General features: G+C 44.3%; 1 long non-coding RNA gene across 1 annotated transcript in view; it reads right to left on the reverse strand.

Moving 5' to 3' along the window:
* Positions 1-3,563: 3,563 nt before the first annotated feature.
* The window catches only part of LOC116183457 (uncharacterized), a 53,006-nt gene continuing 35,882 nt past the window's right edge, over positions 3,564-20,687 (reverse strand). Inside the window, exons 5-6 of the long non-coding RNA XR_004148091.2 lie at positions 4,745-4,841; positions 3,564-3,724 (exon numbers count right to left, since the gene is read on the reverse strand). This is a non-coding gene — a long non-coding RNA (uncharacterized LOC116183457). The remainder of the gene's footprint in view (positions 3,725-4,744; positions 4,842-20,687) is intronic.

A 20,687-nucleotide genomic window follows, 5' to 3' on the forward strand; every position in this document is an offset into this window, starting at 1 on the left:
GGACACGAGCCAGTCTGGTCATCAGAAGGATCTGAGTGAAGGGGAAGTCAGGTTTGGGGCTGTTTTCCGTCTTCCCTGCCTTCCCTGCCCCCTCTCCAGGTTGCCTGTCGACACAGCTGCAGCAGCAGTGTCTGACAGGACACACAGCCAGCAACCATTCCCAAAACAGAATAAGAGAATTATGGTTAACTGGTGTGAACCAAAAGTTGGCAGCTTTTAAGTGTTCGCCCCAAAACCTGACATTTTCTAAAGATAAAAACTCCAAACAACTTAAATTTGTCACCCTCCAGTCTGTTACCTGAGACAAGTCTCAGGAATGGATTTATGTTGTACGATGCATAGTACAACTTCCTGCTTGCACTGTTTTGTATGGTACAGGGTCACATCTCAAGTTACTCCCCTAACTTACCATGTGCAACAACACGGCTTGGCACACCTTCGAGTGCCCTGGCTAAATGTGCTTTGCCTGTGCACATCTGCTGTCCGGGACATCCCAGGCTGCAACTGCCTCCAAGTCACAGCCTGGACCCTACATGCAGAGATGTGCAGTAGTGTTTGTTCTGGCGAGTGTGTGACTGTGTACATGTGTAAGAGAGGCTCTGCTTTCGGAGGTGGCTCTCTGTGCCCCTGTGCAGTCAGTGTGCTTTCCGTCATCTTCTGTTTGCTCCATGTACCCTGGACTTGCAGTCCCCATGCCGGGGCACGGGAACTCCTGAGAATTGCACAAACACACTGCCCACATCAGAGTACAAACTTGTTTACACACAGCGCGTTAACTCTGGCTATGGGTGTACATGCCTCGTGTGCGATGCTATCAGCGGTATTCCTGTGCGTCCCCCTGTGAGGCTCCTCGCAGCTAAATGCCCACAAGTCCAAGCGCAGTCCAACCTGACGGTGTGGCCAAAAGGCTTCCCATCCCTCCAGGCACTGCTTGGAGGCAGTGCGAGGCTCAACAGAGCCCAGGCAGCGCGGACAGCCACTCTTTACAGGGATCCCCGGCACAGCAACTCTCCCAGCGCTCCGGCTCGGCTACGAAAGCGAGCATCGGCACAAGGTGCTCGGCGAGACTTCGAATGCGGGACAGCCCGCTCGGCCCCGGGGCAGCACCCTGCCCCTCCGCCCGCCCCCAGCTCGCCCCTTCCTCCCCGCGGGGCCCGGCTGCCCCCCGCACCGCTCCCGACACGGCTGCCGGGGATCCCCCGGCGCAGGGGCGACCGCGACACTCCCCCCGCGCCGCTGCTTACCTGGGGTCGGGATCCGCGCCCGCCCTCAGTGCGCGCCGCCCGGCAGCGCCCGCCGGCGGCCGCGGGGCGCTGCCGAAACCATCGCCGCGGGGCTGCCGGGACTCCCGCTCCCTCCGCGGCTCCGAGCGCCTCTCCTCGCCCCGGGGCGGGCCGGCCGCGCCGGGTCTGCCCGTCCGCGCCTGGGCGAACAAGGCTGCGCGGGCGGCTCCGCGCTCCGGGCAGCTCCGAGCTCCGGGCAGCTCCGCGCCGCGGCCCCGGCGCCCGCTCCCGGTGCGGCTGGAAAGGCGGAGAGCAAGAGCAGGAGCAGGAGCAGGAGCAGGAGGAGGAGGAGGAGGAGAGGGAGAGGAGCAGCGAGGAGGAGGAGAGCGGAGGGAGGGGGTAGGAGAGCAGGAAGGAAGTTGTGAGCCTGTCTGGGGTTGAACTCAGCGGAACAAGTTTTTTTTTTTTTTCTTCTCGCTCGGCTCAGGCTGGAGGGAAATACGGAAAAAAAAAAGTTTCCATTGTTAACTAAGAAAAAAAAAACCAACACTGTCGCCGTGCTTTGGTGGCTGGGCTGTGGGTTCAAGATACACGAGGCATTTTCCACCCGCGGCCGCAGCGTGCCGTGCGGGCCCGGCAGAGCCCCCGGTCATCCCCGGCACCGCCCGCTCGGGGGGGCATCCCCCGCCTCGCCTCCGCATCCCGGCCTCCCAGCGCTGCCGGCCGCTCGAGTCCTCTCCGGGGCGCAGCGGTCAAGGCAAAGGGTGGTACCGGCAGCGCCAGCAACGCGCAGCCTAAGGCCACCCACCTCCCCAGGCAGCCGGCTCGAAGGCACGGGCTAACACAGCCATTTCCCCCGAAATCCCCTTCCCCAGGCAGCACGGCTCAGTCCTGCTGCTTCTCAGCGTGTTGGTCATTCACACGAGCCCAAGGTTGGCGCAAAGCCCTCCCTGCCAGGTTGCGTGGCTTTGGGTGAGCACATCCCAAGGGAGGTAAGATGACCCCCATATCTCTCTAGAGGGTCGATGGCACTTTGACTTGCTATGATGTTGCCTGCCCCACGTTTAGGCAGGGCTGCAGTGTCCTCCTTCGGGACACTGTCCATCCTTTTTCATCCATGGAAGGACACAGCACTTTCTCAGCTCCTGCAGCCCCCAGGCTTGGGTCCTGCTTGGCAGGAGAAGCAGGCTCTTGGCTGTGATACAGCCTGAGTTCTGTATCAAGATAACTCATTGGAAATAGTTGTCTGTACGTCAGCACTTTAGGAGAGCAGGCTCTCCGACTCACTCTCAAAGCAGTAGTCAAGGTCAAACCGAGATGGCAATTTTGGGGTTGATCTGGACTGGCCAAAGGAAAAAATTAAAAAAAAAAAAAAAAAAAAAAAAGAAAAAGAAAAAAGAACAGCAATTTGGCTCTGCTAGGATTTCACAGCTAGGAATTTCCCCTAGAGAGGGAAATTGATGTCACAGCAGACCAGCTTTTTTGTAATTAAGACGTAACCTATAGAGCATAAACGGGGGCAGAGAGGTCTCCGAATTGGCAGAAGGTGTGGACTACCAATCCATCCCACGGGCAGGCAGACAGAGACACCCAAAATGACCTTGTTTGTTTTTCCAGTAAGAGAAACGCTATTTTGAATTCAGCGCAGGAAAAGAAATTTATAGACTCTTTCCACTCCACTTTGTTTCCTCGCAGTCTGGGCTTAGTCAGGAACTAGTCTTCATGAAATGAAGTATGAGATCAATCTTTCTGAGAAAAGGGATCTTGCTCAGTATAATGGCACTATTCATGGCATAAACTTACCCCCGTGTGCAAATACCTGCAGATTCTGGTCATCTGTTGCTCACATTCCCTTATGTCTGCATATACATGTCAGAAAGTAGGAACATTTGAAAGAAAGAATAAATCCAGGAATTCAGGCAGATAAACAGGTAAGTTCTTTTTTTAAACAGCTGCACTATGCTATTCTGATAACATCTGCAAATACTTGGAGGCATTACTGCACATCTCTGTGTGGATGTTTTGACCATTCTTTGGGGTTGTTGAAGAATATTTACACCACTGTAACCATAATGTGTGCTTAAAGTCCCACCCTTTCTTAACGTCTCACAAATTCAAACACCATCAAAAATTCATCCTATCCAAACAGACAAAGGTGTGGTGAATTTGCTATAGCACATTTACAGATACAAAACTCCCTCAAGCAACCCAGCCTTAAAATGTGGCAGCAATTTTGTCAAGTAACAGAGCTGGAGCTGTTCTGTGGGCATTACATATAATGACAGGTTGTATTTATAAAGGAAAGGGCTAATAAAAGTGCAAAAATGAAAAGAAAGTCTAGGGATAAGTCTTTGACTGTTCAGAACCAGGAGGTACATGAGGGAAATAATTGTTTCCAGACAGGAGCCAGGCAGCAGTCCACATTGTGTAGTGAAGAACGAGCAGACAGCCTTCAGCACACTTGTTTCCAATCAAGGGGAAACCAAATGTTTGAGGTTAGCCTAAATGGAAAACACAAATGATACAGGTTGCTAGTCCAATCCAGGCACAAGGATGGAAGCAAGAAAAGAGAAAAGTTTCTTTCACAGACACAGACTCCGGGCACTAGTTGCTGAGGAGCCTTCTCTGTGACTTTGGCAGTGTTGCCTTAGGTGCTGTACAAAGAGAACAAAAAGATCGTTCCACTCTGACTCTCTCAGTGCACATTCTTCAAGTAAAACTCCAGTGCTGGGTGTTAAAAGATCTTGCTTCTCCTTAAGCTATGTTCTTAATTTAAATTTATACTTCCTGCTTCCAAAGAAAATCATTACAGCGCTTAAGGATACTGAAACAGGCTGCGTTAGGGCAAACAGTTGATCCAGCCAACTTTTGTCTTGTCCTTATTCAAGGGAGTGGAGCCATTAAAATGAACAGGATCTTCCACTTAGGAAGGGCACATATCCACTGCAGAATGTATTTAGTCTGAAATAAAGTGAGGACAGACACTTAGAGAAGGGCATGGAGCTGTCCTAACTGGGACATCTCCAACTGACACACTGGCTAAGAGGCATTTAGAGAAAGAAATACCATAGTTGTCAAAGTTAATGGCCTCCCAGCACCTCTGTGTACTTGGATGGAAACATGTTAATTACCATGTTTCTTGGAAAATTAGTTGTCCTGAATGTGCTCACTGTGCCCCATGAGCGGCATGGGTGGCTCAGCTGTGCTACAGCTGCTGCACCCCCAGGCCTGGGGCTGCTGATCACTGTGGGATGGTGGCTTTTTGTAGGAATGATGGGGCGGCCCTGCCCAGTGGCATCCAGTGGGAGAAACAGGAGACCAATATGGTGCTGGTGACCCTCTCAAGGACAGATAGAGCTGTCATTTGCTATTTTATACACCCTCTTCCTGTGGAGTTGAGGTCCTGGTCTGCATGTACTGAATTGAAGAAGAACCTCTTCCTCAATCTAAACCAAAGTAACAGGCAAAAAAACCCAAATCCAAAACACCTACTGAAACAAGATCCTGTACTGCAGAAATACCTTCTTCTGTGGAGAGGGGAGAACACTTGCATGGTCATTGTAATTACTTGAATCCTTGAAGACACAGAATTGAGATGGTGTAGGCTGCATTATAAAGCTAGAACAGGAGAGGATAGACCTCAATCTGCTTAGCATCAATCCAGTTGTAAAAACAAAACAGAAAAAATAATAACAATTTAATCAAAAAACAACTACAATCCTCAAGTACCCTCCTCAATACATTCTTTCTTTTTTAGAAGATTAATTTTTTGTATTATTACTCCCCATCATGTTTTGGACTGGTTGGGCAAGACAGACTTCCCTATGTTTCAAAGATGAGTTGTCTAAACTGTCACTATTCATCCCATCCAGCATCAGGACCGTCAGCACCCTTGCAGTGAAAGTCAGTATCTGACAGCATTTCCTCACCAGTGAGCTGAATCTTAGGCTTATGTAAAATATAGAAATTAATGGAAAAATGCAGATTAATTAATTCTACAGTCAACAGATTGACTTTGTGTGCATGACAGCATGACAGACAGAGAATAAATCTGGCTAATATTTTACAAGAAAAATACTCACAGAGGACACAAGTGAAAACACAACACTGAATTATGTGCTGAGAATTGTCTCTGTTCAGGCAGGTGGCTGTCACAGGCATGACAGTCATCTGCCCTGTTTGGGCTGGCAGAGGAAACAGTAGCCTGAGAAAAGGCCTCTGGATGCTTATCTTGCACCAGCCCTTTTGCCTCCCTTCAGTGGTAAAAGAGGTCAGAAAGAAGCTGATTTTCTCAGCTCTCAGTGACCTCTGAACTGGCTATCCAGTCATTTTCTCCCTTCCCTCTATCCCACAAGAACACACATAATGGTAGAATTAAGCAGTGACTGGTTAATATTCCCTGTGCCGCTCCTGTTCAGGGAGCAAGAACACAGGGCTCTGCAAAGACACCTGTAGCAAGTCACTGTGATTTAGGGCAGTTCTTGTACTGCACCTACATCTGCCTGAGCTTGTACGTCCTCCCAGAGCACAAAGGAACCAGTTTTGTTCCCTGGGAGCCTCCTCCATGCATTCCTGGCTGAACCTCGCCCTGTGCTGCAGCAAGACCTAGTGCTCGGCACAGCCAGGAAAGGCAGCCAAAGATCTCGGTGATCTGTTCCGGGCTCTGCCCCTGCTGTGCTGTGGGGCCTGAGCAATGAGGTGACTGCCCACCTGCAGAACAGGCAGGATGGACAGAGACATCCTGTGTCTCATTTCTGCAGACTTTGTGTCTGTGACCTGTCTGAAGGCTAGTACACATCTGGGGGCCTTGAGGGAAGGGATATGTACATACCATGTATCCATGCCCAGCACACATATACACAGCTTTAGTGCTGAGCTAGGAACATCAAGTTGCCTCACAGGCTTCAGGATTTGCAGCTGGACTTTGGAGAACTGTTACAGAGCTCAAAAAAATGGAGATGCATGTATGAAGAATATTATGCATAGTGCATTACTCTAACAAGGAATTATGTATGTACAGTATAGGCAAGAATGTTTAGGAACTCTTGAACAAGCACAGGATATGACATTTCCTCTTGATGCAATGCATATATGGCTGTGGTACCTTTCCCTCAGCTGGTAAAGTCCCCAGGGTAAGGATGTAAAGGTCTGATGTGAAAGCTTGGTTTTATGTCTGGGTATGGCCAACAGTTTCAGTGCCACCCTTCCTGTTTTTTTCTGGATTCCAGGGAAGAGCCCAGCTTTGCAGCTTTGCAGTTGGTGTGTGCCACAGCTGTGGTCCTCTGTGCTGCAGCAGGATTTTACATAGGCACTTTGGCTCACAGTTGCTATTTTCAGATAATAGGAATATAAATATATGCATGTTTGGGGACTAACTCATGATTCGGCATAAATGTTTACATTTTTTGTACAGACCAAACTACAGACAGTAGCAGCACATCAAGTAAGTATTGTCAAGTTTTACTGACATTCAGTAAAACTAAAACCATAAAGAGGAATCCTTCCCCATTGGGGTTTGAGGCTACTAAAAGTTGTACCCAGGTCTATAGCTGAGGGAATAAAACAATTAGAACTCAAATACTGCTTTGTTATCTGAAGAAGTTTTTCCTATTCATGGGCCACAGTTATTCCACTAGACTGTAACCACACAGCCATAATTGAGCAGTTTTGCATTTATTTGAGATAGCTATGATCACAGCAGGAAAAAGACAAGCTGTTTTCCAAGTGAACAGTGTGTGTCACATAGACTTTTTTGGAATCAGTAGTATATGAAAGGGCTGTGAGATTCAACTGCACCTTTTAGGGATGAGATGAACATGGAGTCACAAGAAATGCTGTCCAAGTTTCCACTCTGTAATGAGTGATAGCTGTGTTTTGAAGAACTGGGAGAGAGAAGGCACTGAAGAAGACATGATTAATAATTTTAACATTCATACTGAGCTGTAGCCATTTAATTTTAAATAAAGCAATTTTATTTTCTCCAGGAATCTATTTTTGCTTGCAGTATAATTATTTTAAAGATTTGCCATAATATTGCTATGATGGACAGATGTTTATCTTTGTTCCTATGCCTTTGAAAGGAGAAAAAGCTGAACTTTGAATGAGTGCAGCACAGTTAAATAAACTAGCAGGTCTAGGTCAATTCTTCATAACTTTAAATATCTAAAGCAATAGAGTTATGAAAATATTCCTAAATGATGTTGCCAGACAGAAGAGTATTATCTGTGCTGTTTTCAGTATGCAGCACTGTTCATTGCTATGCAACAAATTGCAGAGGTCAGCAGACCCTGACCCTGCAAAGCAGCTGTGTTATAGCAGTCACTGGAAAACACCAGTCCTTGCACATAAAATTGCTTCAAGCAAGAACATCTTTCCCAGAAAGACTGAGATCTGCATGCTGGGTCATGCTTTTCCTCTGAACAGATAGAGGTAAGTAAAGCTCTTATGGAAAGAACAGCATACATGTCCACCTAGGATATTTTCAGAACTGTCACAAGTTTCTATACATACGTCCATACACACAAATATGCCCAGGCATAATAAGGGGGCATTTTAATAGCACCAAGAGCAGCTTCTTCAGCTGCAGCTAGCACTAGTCAGAGCCTTATCTCCCTGCTGCTCCTTGCCCCAGCTCTGGAGATAGCCAGTCTTGGAGCACTCTGGAGACATCCAATCCTGGAGCTGTGAACTGCTCTCTGAGCTGCCTCCCAGCTCTGGATTTGAGCAACAAATTGAGCAATGAAGCAAACTGAGCCACCTCCTCTGGCTGGTCTGCCCAGGACAAGCCTCCCTCTTGTGCTGTTCTTCCTCTTCCCTCAGGTATTTCCAGGTTGCTCCTGGATCAGCAGAGTTATTTATCACTGAGAGGGCACTTGTCTAAGAGTTTTAAGCCACCACTGTGGAGTTTCAGGTCACTGGCATTTCCCACTCCACTGCCATGAGCTCTCTAATAACAGGCAACACTACAGCTTGAGTTTTCACCTCTGTGTAATCAAATTGAAGAATTTAAACTCTCAGGCATGCTTAAATGCCTGAGTTTGAAGACAAACATCAAGAGCTGGGATGTTTCTTCACATCACCATGAAGTTTGCCACTCTTCACAACTCTCTGTGCTCCAAGGGAGGGGTTCCAAATCTTTCTTATCCTTTGCAAAACGTGAAAGATATTTCATGGTCTGGCTGCTTGAAATTAGGACACAAAAGACACAGCTGGGGAAGATGAAGGACTGGCCCAGAGGGGAGATATTAACCACCCATTTCCTATCTTGCTGAATGGGGGCTGATGAGCTAGACCGCAGCATTAATGGTTCCTAAATGTTACTTATTTTCTCCCCACTTCCTGCTGGATGGGGACTGATACCACAGAGTTCCAGCTGGCTGATCTTTTCTTCCCAGGAGAATTCACGTATTTGCTTAAGTAACTTAATGAGATGCAAAAGCAAGTAGAGAAAAGGAGAGATGTAGGGCTTGCAGGTCCTCAGCAGAAATGTTGTGTTTATTTCCCACTTGTTCTTCACTCCTTTTCAATTCTTTGCTCTCCTCCTTTCTGGGCACACCTATAGGGACTGTAGCCCTTGATGTCTGAACCAGATTCTCCCATAGTGCTTGACAGCAGCATTCCAGACTGGATTAGGTAGGACTTCAGGCTGGCCTGAGCCAGGCAGAGCTGACAGAAGATGGAGCTGCAGAGGAGCATGGCAGAAGGCTCAACTCCTCCCTGGTGGGGAGCTCCCATGGCTCCCTCCAGCTGGGCCTGCACACTCTGGCCACTCTGCCCACAGGCTTCTGCTGTTGGAGAAAAGCAGAACTTGTCTGGTGAGTGGGACAGAGAGACACCCTGCCTGGACAGAAAGAGCATGGAAATGGGAGCACCAGGAGAGCTGGGGAGGCTGTGCTGGCTCCAGTGCCAACTTTGCCCTCAGAGATGGTGGCTTCTTTGATGCCTCTTCACCCTCTATGGACACAGCCTGCACCCCAAGCTGGAGGCACTGGAAAAGCTGGCAGCTGTTGTGATCTTCTCTCCACTGGGAACAGACTGAAACTGGTTTTCTTCATGGCTGTTTTATGAGGAACAGGAAGAGAGCACCCGGACAGAGCACTAGGATTAACTTTACAAATATGTCTCCCTTTGACAAAATGTTTGAGCTTTGCCAGTTCCTTTACATTCTCTCCCACTGGCTGAGGACAGCCTTGTCCTGAATAGGAAAACGGGAACAGTGCAAGAGCACAGATGTCTGACATCTTCCTGTCTTCTGGCTCAGAGAGAGGGAGATTAATAAAAGCTGCCAGAAAAATGCCTTGAAATAACCCTTTCTGGTTGGAGACACAGTATCCTGGAAACACCCATCATTTGGCAGAGACACTCACTTCATTCCGTAGCTACACAAGCAAATTTCTTTAACTCTTCTCAGTATCATTTCTGGACTGGATTGAAAGTGTTTTCTGTTAAAACAAAAACAAACAAACAAACAAAAATGCAACAAAAAAAACCAATGACTTTGTTTCTTTCTGTTTTACATATGTGGCATTTCCTAAAAGGAGAAAAATGTTGAAACAATGAAATATTTTTCTTTTTTACAGCCCTATCTTTCATTAAGAGACAGTTTGCCTAACATCTCTTCTTCCCTGTTAAAATGATAGATGGGGCTGAACAAGACTTACAGGATCCAGAGGGGTGCCATTTGCGTCACCAGCAACAGCGGTCATCAGGGAATGATCTACCATTTCAATTGCTTCAAAGAGAGATGAAGAGGAAAATGGAGCAGGCTAAGATTTATTACAGTGAATGGAACAGACTTTGAAGTTAGACAAATGGAAATTTGGATTATTTGCAGGAATACATCCTATGTGAGGCTGTTGAGTTAGGCAAGGCTCCGGTTTTGGAGGAAACATCACATGAATGTACTCAGACTTGAAAGCTCCAAGAACAACAGCTGGAGGCTGCCTTAGCAATCCAGAAAGTGGTGCATCAGTGATGAACCAGAGAATGGAGCTCATCATCACTACCCTGCTCAACAAGTTGGGCCCATCTCTCTCTTGGATGTCATTCCATTATAGCTGCTGGAGGGACACGGGAAGGGACTTCAGAATAACAGGTGAAACTCCAGTCTTCTACAATCAGCTTCCATTTTGCTGCAGAAGGCTTTTCTTTGCACGCTTGAGACCACCAGAGAGGAGGAGATGAACTCTAACAACTGAGAAAAGGCCAGCCATCACATTTAGTGCCTAAACAGTGATCTCACCTGCAGATATTTTTACATGGCCTCTTACACTTTCCCACTCCTAACCTGCAAGCCCTGAAGTACCTGCACTGTCACATTCCCATCCTCTCCCAAGGAAATCAACCTGGATGGAAAGTGACAAGTATACACAAGTTCTGTGAACTCTTAGGAACACTTCTGAAAGCTGAGCTAAGGAGAATGAGAGACAAAATGCCCATGTTACTGGATGTGGTAAGTGCCCTAGGTAAGTGCCCTCCCTAAAATTCTTGAGACACACATTGCCAACTCTTCCTCTGCTCATCCTCACTGAAACTTCTAAATTGTCCATATTTTGATGTCCCTCCATGCCATTTTCTCACCTCCAGTCCATCAAGCTCATGGACAGTTCTGCTCATGGAGAAACCTGTAGTAATTCCATGGAACAAAAAGACTGAATCTGATAGGAGTACAATCAGACTGTGAGGATTTAGTAGCAAATTTTACAGGGAAAGAGAATTGGGGATTGGAGCTATTCTAAAATAAATTGTTTGACCAAACACTTGGTAAGTTCTTTCCTCCTCATTCCTTTCTGAACACAGTTATTTGTCCCAGATTCACACTCTTTCATGTCCAAACTAATTTCTTTCACAAGATTAATCAGCAGCTGGAGGCAGGTGATATCATAGACTTTGACATTAGATTGTCAACAAATATTACATTTCTCTCTCTCTCTTTTTTTTTTTTTTTAACTAAACAGCTGCAGTGATGGCTTTCTGGATGCTGGCCAGCTGAGTCTCTTCACACAAATGTAACACTCATTGCCTCAGTTTTCCCATATTCCCAGCTTGTTTGGTCTCTGATGGAAAACTTGACTTCCATGGCAAGATACTTAGCACCTACAGTTGCAATGCATGCAAGAAAAATATTCTCCAAGGACCAGGAGAGTCCTGACAGCCCTGACAAAACAAGGGTTCATCCCTTTTCCTTTGGAGGGAAAATAGGGCATCTTCTGTGTCCTAAGGTAATTGAACAAATAGATTTTTATTTCAAATGGAAGATGGATGGAAGGAGCCGTCAATATGAACACACATTTTCAATTGCATTTACAAGGAAATAAAATCAGCTTTTGGACATCCAGAAAAAGAATGATGATCCTTGCAGAAAGAGTGCAGGATAATGTTCTGTTGATTAAATTTTCCAGGCAGTTGTTAAAAGATGTCATTTACCAGGTTTACCAGAGATAGATAATGTCTGGAGTCAGTACTGCACTTCATTCTCTGTTAAAAATCTGATTGATGACACTCATCTTTTTCTCCCTCAAAACTATACTCTCCCACTCTTAATGCTTAAATGATTCTCAGAGGGGTCTTTTTTTTCCCTCAAGCTTGAGGTGAATGGTACCATTTGCCTGGTACAATAAGTTGTAAAAAGGGAAGGTTGGGCCTTGAGTTATCTAAAAGCTTCACGGGCTTTGTCAAGATCTGTCTCAAACAAAGTACTGATCCACACCTGGTCTAACCTGCCCTCAATGATAAATTCTGTCTTTGGGAAGGTAGTCTTGAGAGGTTGGTTTTGAATTAATTTTCATTTTAATTTTCAAAGTGTGCATAACACTAGTGAGCATAAATGTTGATGAGTTTTGGTTGATTTAGTTTAATTGAGACATTAACTGTATTGCAGGTAAATGGATCTGGAATAGCTGCAGGAGCACTCAGTTTTCCAAATCATTACAGAAGGATGAGATTACAGTCAAATATTTTATGTTAATATGCTTAAGCACTTAAAATTATGGAAGCTTTTTCATCAATAAGTGCAAAATTATTGCAGCAATTCTGAGTATCAGCAGGGTTTGAAAGCCTTTAATTAATTTTATTTACATTTGAAATAATCAGAATAATTTCAGAATAATAAACTAGATCAATCCCTGGGAAGACTCACACAAAGTGGATTACATCCCACCTGAAATAAGTTTTGGCTGTGTCACTTAGATAATCCATTAAAAATCCCCAAAAGGCTAACAGCTGTAGCTGGAAACACAAATTATAGTCTGCATATGTTAATCTGTTGTGTCCAAAGAAAAATACGCACTGATTTGAATAGGCTATAGATTAGGTCTTATACTGTGCACCTAAATTGGAAATTCATCTGTCTCTGGGACAGAAACTTATCAAGTTCTCTCTTCCATAATTCAGTTCAGAATCCCTTCTGTTTCTGAGGAAGTAACATTTTCCACATTTCCTATTTTCACTTGTACTATTCAAAGATTGAAAGCAAGGATTAACATACAAGGTGCTAAATAATCTGCTGAATTCAAATCAGTTTCCACTGGGTAGGTATAATTTTTTCCATTCACATTTAAGTTAAGCACACTGGACCAGCCTTTCTTTCAACAAGCTGATGCAATGTAAACAGGATGAATGAATAGGTAACTCCCTGCAGATGGAAGAGCTCTGAGCATTTGGCAGTGAGGATCCAGTCCTGCCCATGGCACAAGTCAGAAAACAGAGGGCAAGAGCAGTGAGAGTGATGTCCAACACAGTGCAGGGAAGCAGCAGTAGAGAAAGCAATAAGGCCAAGCCAGGATCACCCTGGGATCCCGGGACTGCATTGATGGCCTTGGCCCTTGTATTTAGAGAGAAGGACAGAGGTAAATAGCTAAAAATAGCTAAAGCCTTTTTCCTCATTCCTATTTTCTCATGGCTACTTTTGCATTATGAACTTCAGTGAAGTAAACACACTGGGTGGGTTACTTGTACTTGTCCTGTGAGTGGCTGTTCTTTGACACAGATTCTGTCTGAGCTCTTGTAATAATTTATCTGAAGCTGCCTCAGCTCAGCTCGACCCTGCCACAGTTTTTCATCCTGTATGGAGAGCCTTTGTTTTCCATCATATCCTCTCCCTGCAGTTGAACAGCAAAGTGCAGACAATTTGCTCTGTGTGTCTGTCTGGGCCAGGCTTCCCATGGTGCTCAGGCAGCTCAAGGAGCTTCTTGCTCTGCCCAGGCTACCAGCTTCTTTTAGCTCTGTCCATAATATTCCAGTACTTCTTGGGCTCACATTCATTGTCCTCACACTGCAGTTAGTGTTTCATAAAACTCATGGAGTCAGACCCAAATGCTGAAGGGAAGAGAATCACTGACTCCTACAGGCATTGAATCAAATTTTTCCTTTACTGAAAGACATGCAGTCTTGTAGAGAGGGAGAATCTAAAAGCTCAGTGGACCATAATTGGTTTTGATGTTTGGGTTCCTGAAGAGTAAATATCAAATAAAAGCATATGAAGCCAACCCAAGAAAGGGCTGAAATGAGTAGGTTCTCTCTATTTCATTTTGAAAATGTACTTAGGCAACCTTTTATTTACAGTTAATCCTGTGGAGCAGCCACTGAGACACTGCTGAAATTTAAGAGCATCACCTCTGTACCTGAAGCAGTGCTAATAAAACCACAGAGCTGAGTTACTCTACAGAAGAAACGGAGAGACACAGAAAACAGATTTCCATTTTATTTTAGCTGGAGAACCCACAGGTAAATAGAGGAGCCAGGAGGTGCCAGTCAGGGTGCCACATGGAGAAGGGGAAGCTATGCCTAGAGGAAAAACAGCCCCACCAAGCACAGCAGTGGAACAGTGGCTGTAGCCCCAGCCCTGCTGCTCAAAGCTCTGCCCAGGCAGTGAAGCAGGAGCTTCAACTCAAGAACAAGTGTACAAACATTTATGCATGGGTGAAAGGTGCCCAGCTGAAAAGGCTCAAGTTTGGCGCACTGCTACTTCTAACACTTTCCCTCTTCCCCCTGGGACACCAAATCCCAAAGGCAATTGGATGCAGCACTGACCTTTCAGGACTTACGAAATGCAAACACAGCTTTATTTACTTCCTGACCCTTGGCTCAAAAACATCTGCAGCTTTATAAATGAAAAGCAATCGCTGTGATTTAGCAACTTCTTTGCCTCTGCTTCATTTTGCCAAAAGACAGAGGCCACGCTGTGATACGGTCACCGGTGTTGTGGTGACACTTGAGAACTATCAGCTGGGCTCCCCAGGTAGCTGGCACCACTGCTTTTCATTTTGCATCTTGTCTAGTAGGACAAGGCCTGGCTGGTCAGGTAAAGGGCCACAGCTGGAGATTTCAGTCAAATTGAGAAAATACATTGAAAATGAAGCCTTCTTCCTCAGAAATATCTCGAATTTCTGCTCCAGACACAACAGTTGAGTTGGCAGTCTGAACTTTTCTTGTCTTTCCAGTATGGGACAGAAAAGCTGCTGCTGCTGCTGCTTCTGCTCCTTTTGCACCTGCTGATCAAGTTTTGACAGATCAACCCTGGGCCATGAGCATAGGTACTAATTTTTTTGAGGAGAACTCTTGGTAAAGCTTTTCATCCCTTTTCTTCCTGAAAAAACTCTGGAAATTTGTTGGAAGCAATTGGTTTCAGTCGGTTTTGTGAGCTGATGCTTGAAACTGCATAGTGGTTGCTGCAGGATTCTTCAAAAATAAAGGACTTCTGCAAATATTTGAAACTGAGTCCATGCAAATGTTCATTTGTCAACTTAATCTTCATGGTTTCAGCAAAATGGAAAGGGATTCTCCAGTATCTGCCTCATCTGACAAGCCTCAAGCACTAGCAGCAGCAGGTTGTTCTTTTGGCAAGGTAAATCAGTTCCTTTGCACATGAAAGAACTCTGAGGATGTCTGGTAGAACAGATGTAGGTACATATACAGTAAGCCTTTACAAGGTAGCAGATGAGGATGGTAGAGAATGTCTTGATTTTGTTTCTCAGGTTCGTCTCAGCAAATCTTGATGCAGTATTTCTTAGCAGCAGAAATACTGATAAAACAGGTTTTGGTTATTTCTGATTACTTTAAGACCAGGAAGTGGAAAGATAATGTCATCATATTGTGCTTTTTTTGTACTTGATCCATATCTTGCTGTACCAAAAATTTATATTTTCTTGTGGCATCTGCTGAATGCTGACAAGATAGATATTAGCACCATGTTAGTACCTACAAATCCATCCCACACTGAAGTGGCTGAAAACAACTAATATTTGTGTTTCTACATCAATTTTGATGCTTTGGAAAATTCTACACTTCTCTGCTCCTAAGTGGCAAAAGCACAAGGAGGGTTATGACTTAACAGAACTCTATTGTAACATTTTATTCAGCCTCAACTTTGGGATTAAAATGCTCCTATGAGGCCTTTTTGATTTCCACCTTTGTCTTTTTTGGAATAAAATTGTTAGTTATCCTAGCTTTGTCTTTCTTGGTTTGGAAATGATGACAACTAACTTGTGTCCTTTGCATTTTTTTGGCACTCTTCTATTATGACCCTTATTTCAAGAGAGATGACATCACTTGCCACAAACCTGTAAGTTTTGTAAAAAACAGCTCTTGATGCACTCTCACCAGACCCAAGTTTGAAGGTAGACTGCCTGCGGAGAAGTCCAGACATGCAGCCTGTGATAAGAGCAGCTTCTGCAGAGGAGAATGATCCCTTATCAACATGACTCCACAGACACACTCTGGTTGGTCTCAAACTCCATCTGATACTTCACCACACAATAATAACTCTTTTCTAGTTGGCTTGTCCTGTCTCTCCAGTCTCTACACCCTGAAGGGCTGCTTTCAGGGAGATGAGCTGGTTTGTCCCAGCCAAGGAAGCCAAAAGCCCCAGGCACTAGCAGTGTGCTCAGCAAAACCCAGAAAAAGGGCAGCCAGTGGCTAACGCAGGAGCTGCACCAGCAGCAAAGGCCATTCCCATAAAATGCATCACTCATATTTCCTGGTGAGCCAACCCTCCTTCCTCCCCTCAGGTCAGACTAAGGGAGAGTGCAAGGCACAGGTTTGGGGTTTTCCTGTCCATCCTACATTACGTGGGGATGTAATGACAGCATTGCAGCTGGCAAAGCTGCACAGCTGTCCTACAGGAGTCACACACCTTCCTTCCTGTCTCTGTGGTGAGTGGATGCTTTTATGGCACACTGGAAATGACACAGTCCAGTGCTCAGTGACTGCTGAATGCTCAACAATGACATCAATCAGGGACTCTGGAATTTGCCAGAACAAGTGATGTTCAGGAAGCAATTCCCTTTCCACTCCATCCCTCCCTTTGCTCCCCTTAACCCTTCTTCTTGCCTTTCTCCCCATATTTCCTTCTCTCCTTTCTTCTTTCCTTATCTCCCTCCTCTTTCTCTCCCTCCTTCTGGAGAACAGCTCATACTATTGTTTATCACCATATAGTATTGCTGGCCACGAGGAAACTTTGGAAACCAAGGAAAACAGAGACCTTGTGACAAAACTCAAGTGAACAATGGCTTCAAGGGCACTCAGCTCTTGGCAGCATGAGCACAATGGTGAGCTCAGCATCTGGCAGGATGGACCCTGAATTAGGATGACAAGAGGACAAGGAAGCACAAAAGAACGTCAAGAAAAGATGAAGAAAGATGCATTGGTTTCTGGAATGAGATGGGCAATGCAATCCTGGAGGTATTTGTTTAGAATTCTATGTTGCACCCTGATCCATATGAAAAAGTTTAATGTGCTTTCTCAGAAAACATAAAAACTCTGGCATAAATTGGACTGCAGAGTTCCAATAAGTATTAGTTTAGAAGGCAGCAGAGTTAAAAGTTTCTGTATTGTTGATTCTTTGTCCCATCTGCCGTTCTTTCTTTCTTTCTCTTTTTAGCTCTTCTTTGTCCAGTGGTGAGGATTGGTCAGCTCATACAGTGGTTAGAGTCAATTTGATAATTTGCAGACACTAATGGAGTGTTTGGGTTTATTGCTGTGTATGTTTGAGTAGCTGCTCTTTATGATTCAATTTTTCTTCCATGAGTCAATTTATGCTTGTTTCAGACTTCACAAGAACTATTTTTCAGCAAAAAGCCTCTTATCACTGTATATCCTTCTGTAAAGGTACACAGGAAGCTGATATCATTTGTATGCTGTTTCCACTCCTTATAGATTTCAATGGGACAGTATATCCCATCTGTAGAAATCAATTGAATAGTTCTAATAAACCACATACTAAGAGATGCTGACAACTAAGGCACATGTTTAGAGTGATTAGCTGTCCATCAACTTTGCAATATAGCTTGGCTGAACCAAAAATTATGTTACTAACATAGAAAGGAACTATTTCAGCATGTCAGAAATGTATTGACTTTACAACAAGCTCAAAATAGATCACAATATCAGACAGAGTTCCTCCCTTTGACTAAATCTGGTGGATGTAAAATAACTTTGAGAAGATGCTTCTGTGAGAAATGAGAGATGTGGGTCACATCCTTTCAGATGTGGGTTTTACACTGCCTACACAATGGCTTGTGTTTGCAGAAAAGGTGGCCACTACCATCAGCTATTTTATAATGTTAATCTACTATTTAACTTCCCTTTTTTTCACGGTAAGAAGGAAGGATTTCATTTTGGGTTGAGTAAAGTATGTTCCACAAACCAGAGCAACATTTTACAGTTTTTCTTTTAAATGCAAATACAACCCATATATCTCTACTATGGATCAGTTCAAACTGATTTCAGTTTGAAATTTCAGCCCAATTCTGATTTACTTGGCTCAGCTACCCAGTTCAAAATTTATTCAAATTACCCTTTGAGTCAGAACCTCATAAACATAAGGGAAAGGCACGTGTATATAACATGCAGGAATCTGTATGCCAAAGAGTTTACTCTCCAAGTCAGGCGTCAGGTTCTCATCTCTATGAATATTTAGTAAGTCTGTGCAGGAATTGGGAAGCCAGCTTGGAACCATGAGTATTCTAAATCAGTGGCCAAGCCAGAAGCTCTTGTTTCCTTCCTGCCCAAATTTCCAACTTCCACTCCCTTTCTACAGCAAAGGTACTCTGGTTATAGTGGTTCAAAGCTCTTAGAAGGGCCTTAGTGAGCACAAGATAGCTGCTCAGAAATCATCAGACATATTAGCTCAGCACTGGGATTAGAGTCAAACAGAGGCTCTGTGTTCAGACAGAACCTCTATAGCAGGAACAAGTTCATCTTTTCAAGGTCTAGGAACACTCCTCTGCCATACCTACCAAGTGTCTCTGCTGTGGCACTGGCTGTTTTAACTTGGGATCTGAGGGCTAGACTTGATTCAGCACTCACAAGGAATCTTCCCTGAATAAGCAGAGTAGGTGTTGAGTTTATAAGAAGTGTCACAGTGGCTGTCTGAGACAAGAAATTACTTTAAGAGGTGAAATATTTTAACAGGTTTCTAATATAGCTGCGCTGGGTGGAAAAAGTAAATGAATCTCAAGTTGTTATGGAACCTCCTGTATACATGTTGCAATAAACAGAGGTGTGAAAAGCTCTGAGAAAGACACAGAAGACAGAAATGCAAATTAGGGAGGAAAGCAGAGGTGGGTGAGAAATGATCTAAGCGCTGGCATTGTGTGCAGTACAGTGGGCATTGCTCATCTCCATGAACAGCATAGCACTTTGCTGCCCTTCCCTCCCTGGTGGGGCTGCCTCGAGACATTTCTCACTTGTGGGATTATCATCTTTCCCATGCAGATGGGAAAAACAAGGCAGGGAAAGGTAATTTTAAAAACTGATTTTCGGTGGCTTGATTTCTGCATGTCTAAAAGGAAACCAGTCTTGTTTCATTAATGAAGCCATGACTTTCATGAACCTCATGACCTTCATGAACCTCATGACATGCACAAGCGTGGACTATTCTCTGCTCAGCACATACAAAAACAAGGTCCAAGGAGTCTCAGATTCAGCATTTGAGATGAGTACATGGAATTGTTGGTCTCTTAAATGCTACTGTAGCTCATACAGAAAGTTACCAATATTAGTTTCCTTTTCTAATATAGTGAAGGAATCTTCTTTTTAAATCATATATCTTATTTGGATGTTACTTATCACAGCTTTTGTATTCTCATTGTAATACAAGCTGTCCACAAATAACATCAATGGTATCTATGGAGTTGCATTTGCTTTTTTCTGACATTTGTATGAGTAAACTCATCTGACTTCATGGGGTAGATGAGGAAACTGCATCTTCCCTATGTGCCATGAAGAACTGTAATTTTTTTTTTTCTTTTGGATAGGGGTATTGCAGCTCCCTTGACAGCACTACACCCACCCTCTGCCTTACTAAGTTTTACACTGCCTTCAGTGACAGCACAGATGCTGGTGACTGTCAGGCAACATGGCCACAGAATGGTGGCATTCTTTTAGCAAGGATTTCAAGCATGGAAAAGCTCCTGACTGAACTTAGAGGAAGCCAAGCTGACTGCCTGACACAGGTCTAGATTTTCTCAGGGCAACTTTGCAGTGGGGAATGTCAGGGAATTCAGACTGCATCAGTGAGCACCAATCCAAATTCTGGTGTCACACCTCTCTTTGCTCAGGTGCTCATTTTGGCTCTACCACAGTGCATTCTCTTTTCTGCTATTTTCCCAGCTTCCGTATATTAGGCCCACACTGTTTCTATTTGTGCAATATCCAATTCCTCATATGGCTTTAGGAAAAATCCAGCACATCTCCACAAATACCATAGACATTTTGGAAAACCTGTAGCTTGCATTCACATTAAGCATTGTTGTTTTTATTTATTTGTAATGTCCTCTCCTCTGTAACTATCTATTGAATACTGACTTTTGGACAGGCTAACTTCACCTTGACAATGTCAGATCTCTGTGTTGTTCTTTCATTTCTCTCTCCTCGACTATTCTATGTCATTTTGTGAGCTGTTAAATAGCATCTATACATATATATACATATAATGATCTCCAGGCTCTACACAGGTTTAGGAGACAAACACAGGCAGGAGCAGATAAAAGTGTTTATCCTGCCCCAACAATCAACTGTGGCTGTTTGTGAAAGCTGCAGCATGACTGTGTTTCATGAAGACAGTTTTTGACCAAGGATGAGTGTCTCCCATAGTGCCTGCAAAGTTTTGTTGCCCTGGAAACATGTATTATTGTTATATGGAAACATCTGTGAGATGTATGGAAATACCAAGGTGATTTGGATGAAATATGACAATAGAATAGCAATAAAGGTGTGCTTAACTGTGCTTACAAAAAGTTACAGATGAGAAGTATTATTCATCAGCAAAGTACAATACTGTGCAAAATTTTAAAATAATACCCTTCTGAAGTTTTTCTTTAAGCAAATTGATGCTTGTCAGATGTAGAAAAGAGGAGGGAAGTTATAAAGAAGATGAGAAGGTACTAGTTACAGCTATTTCCTTAATTTGAGATCTATGCTTGAATGCCTTTGATATATAAAATAAATACATTGCTTTTTCTTCAA

The sequence above is a fragment of the Lonchura striata genome, chromosome 3 (assembly GCF_046129695.1).
Source record: "Lonchura striata isolate bLonStr1 chromosome 3, bLonStr1.mat, whole genome shotgun sequence".
In the NCBI taxonomy this organism is placed as follows: Eukaryota; Metazoa; Chordata; class Aves; order Passeriformes; family Estrildidae; genus Lonchura; species Lonchura striata.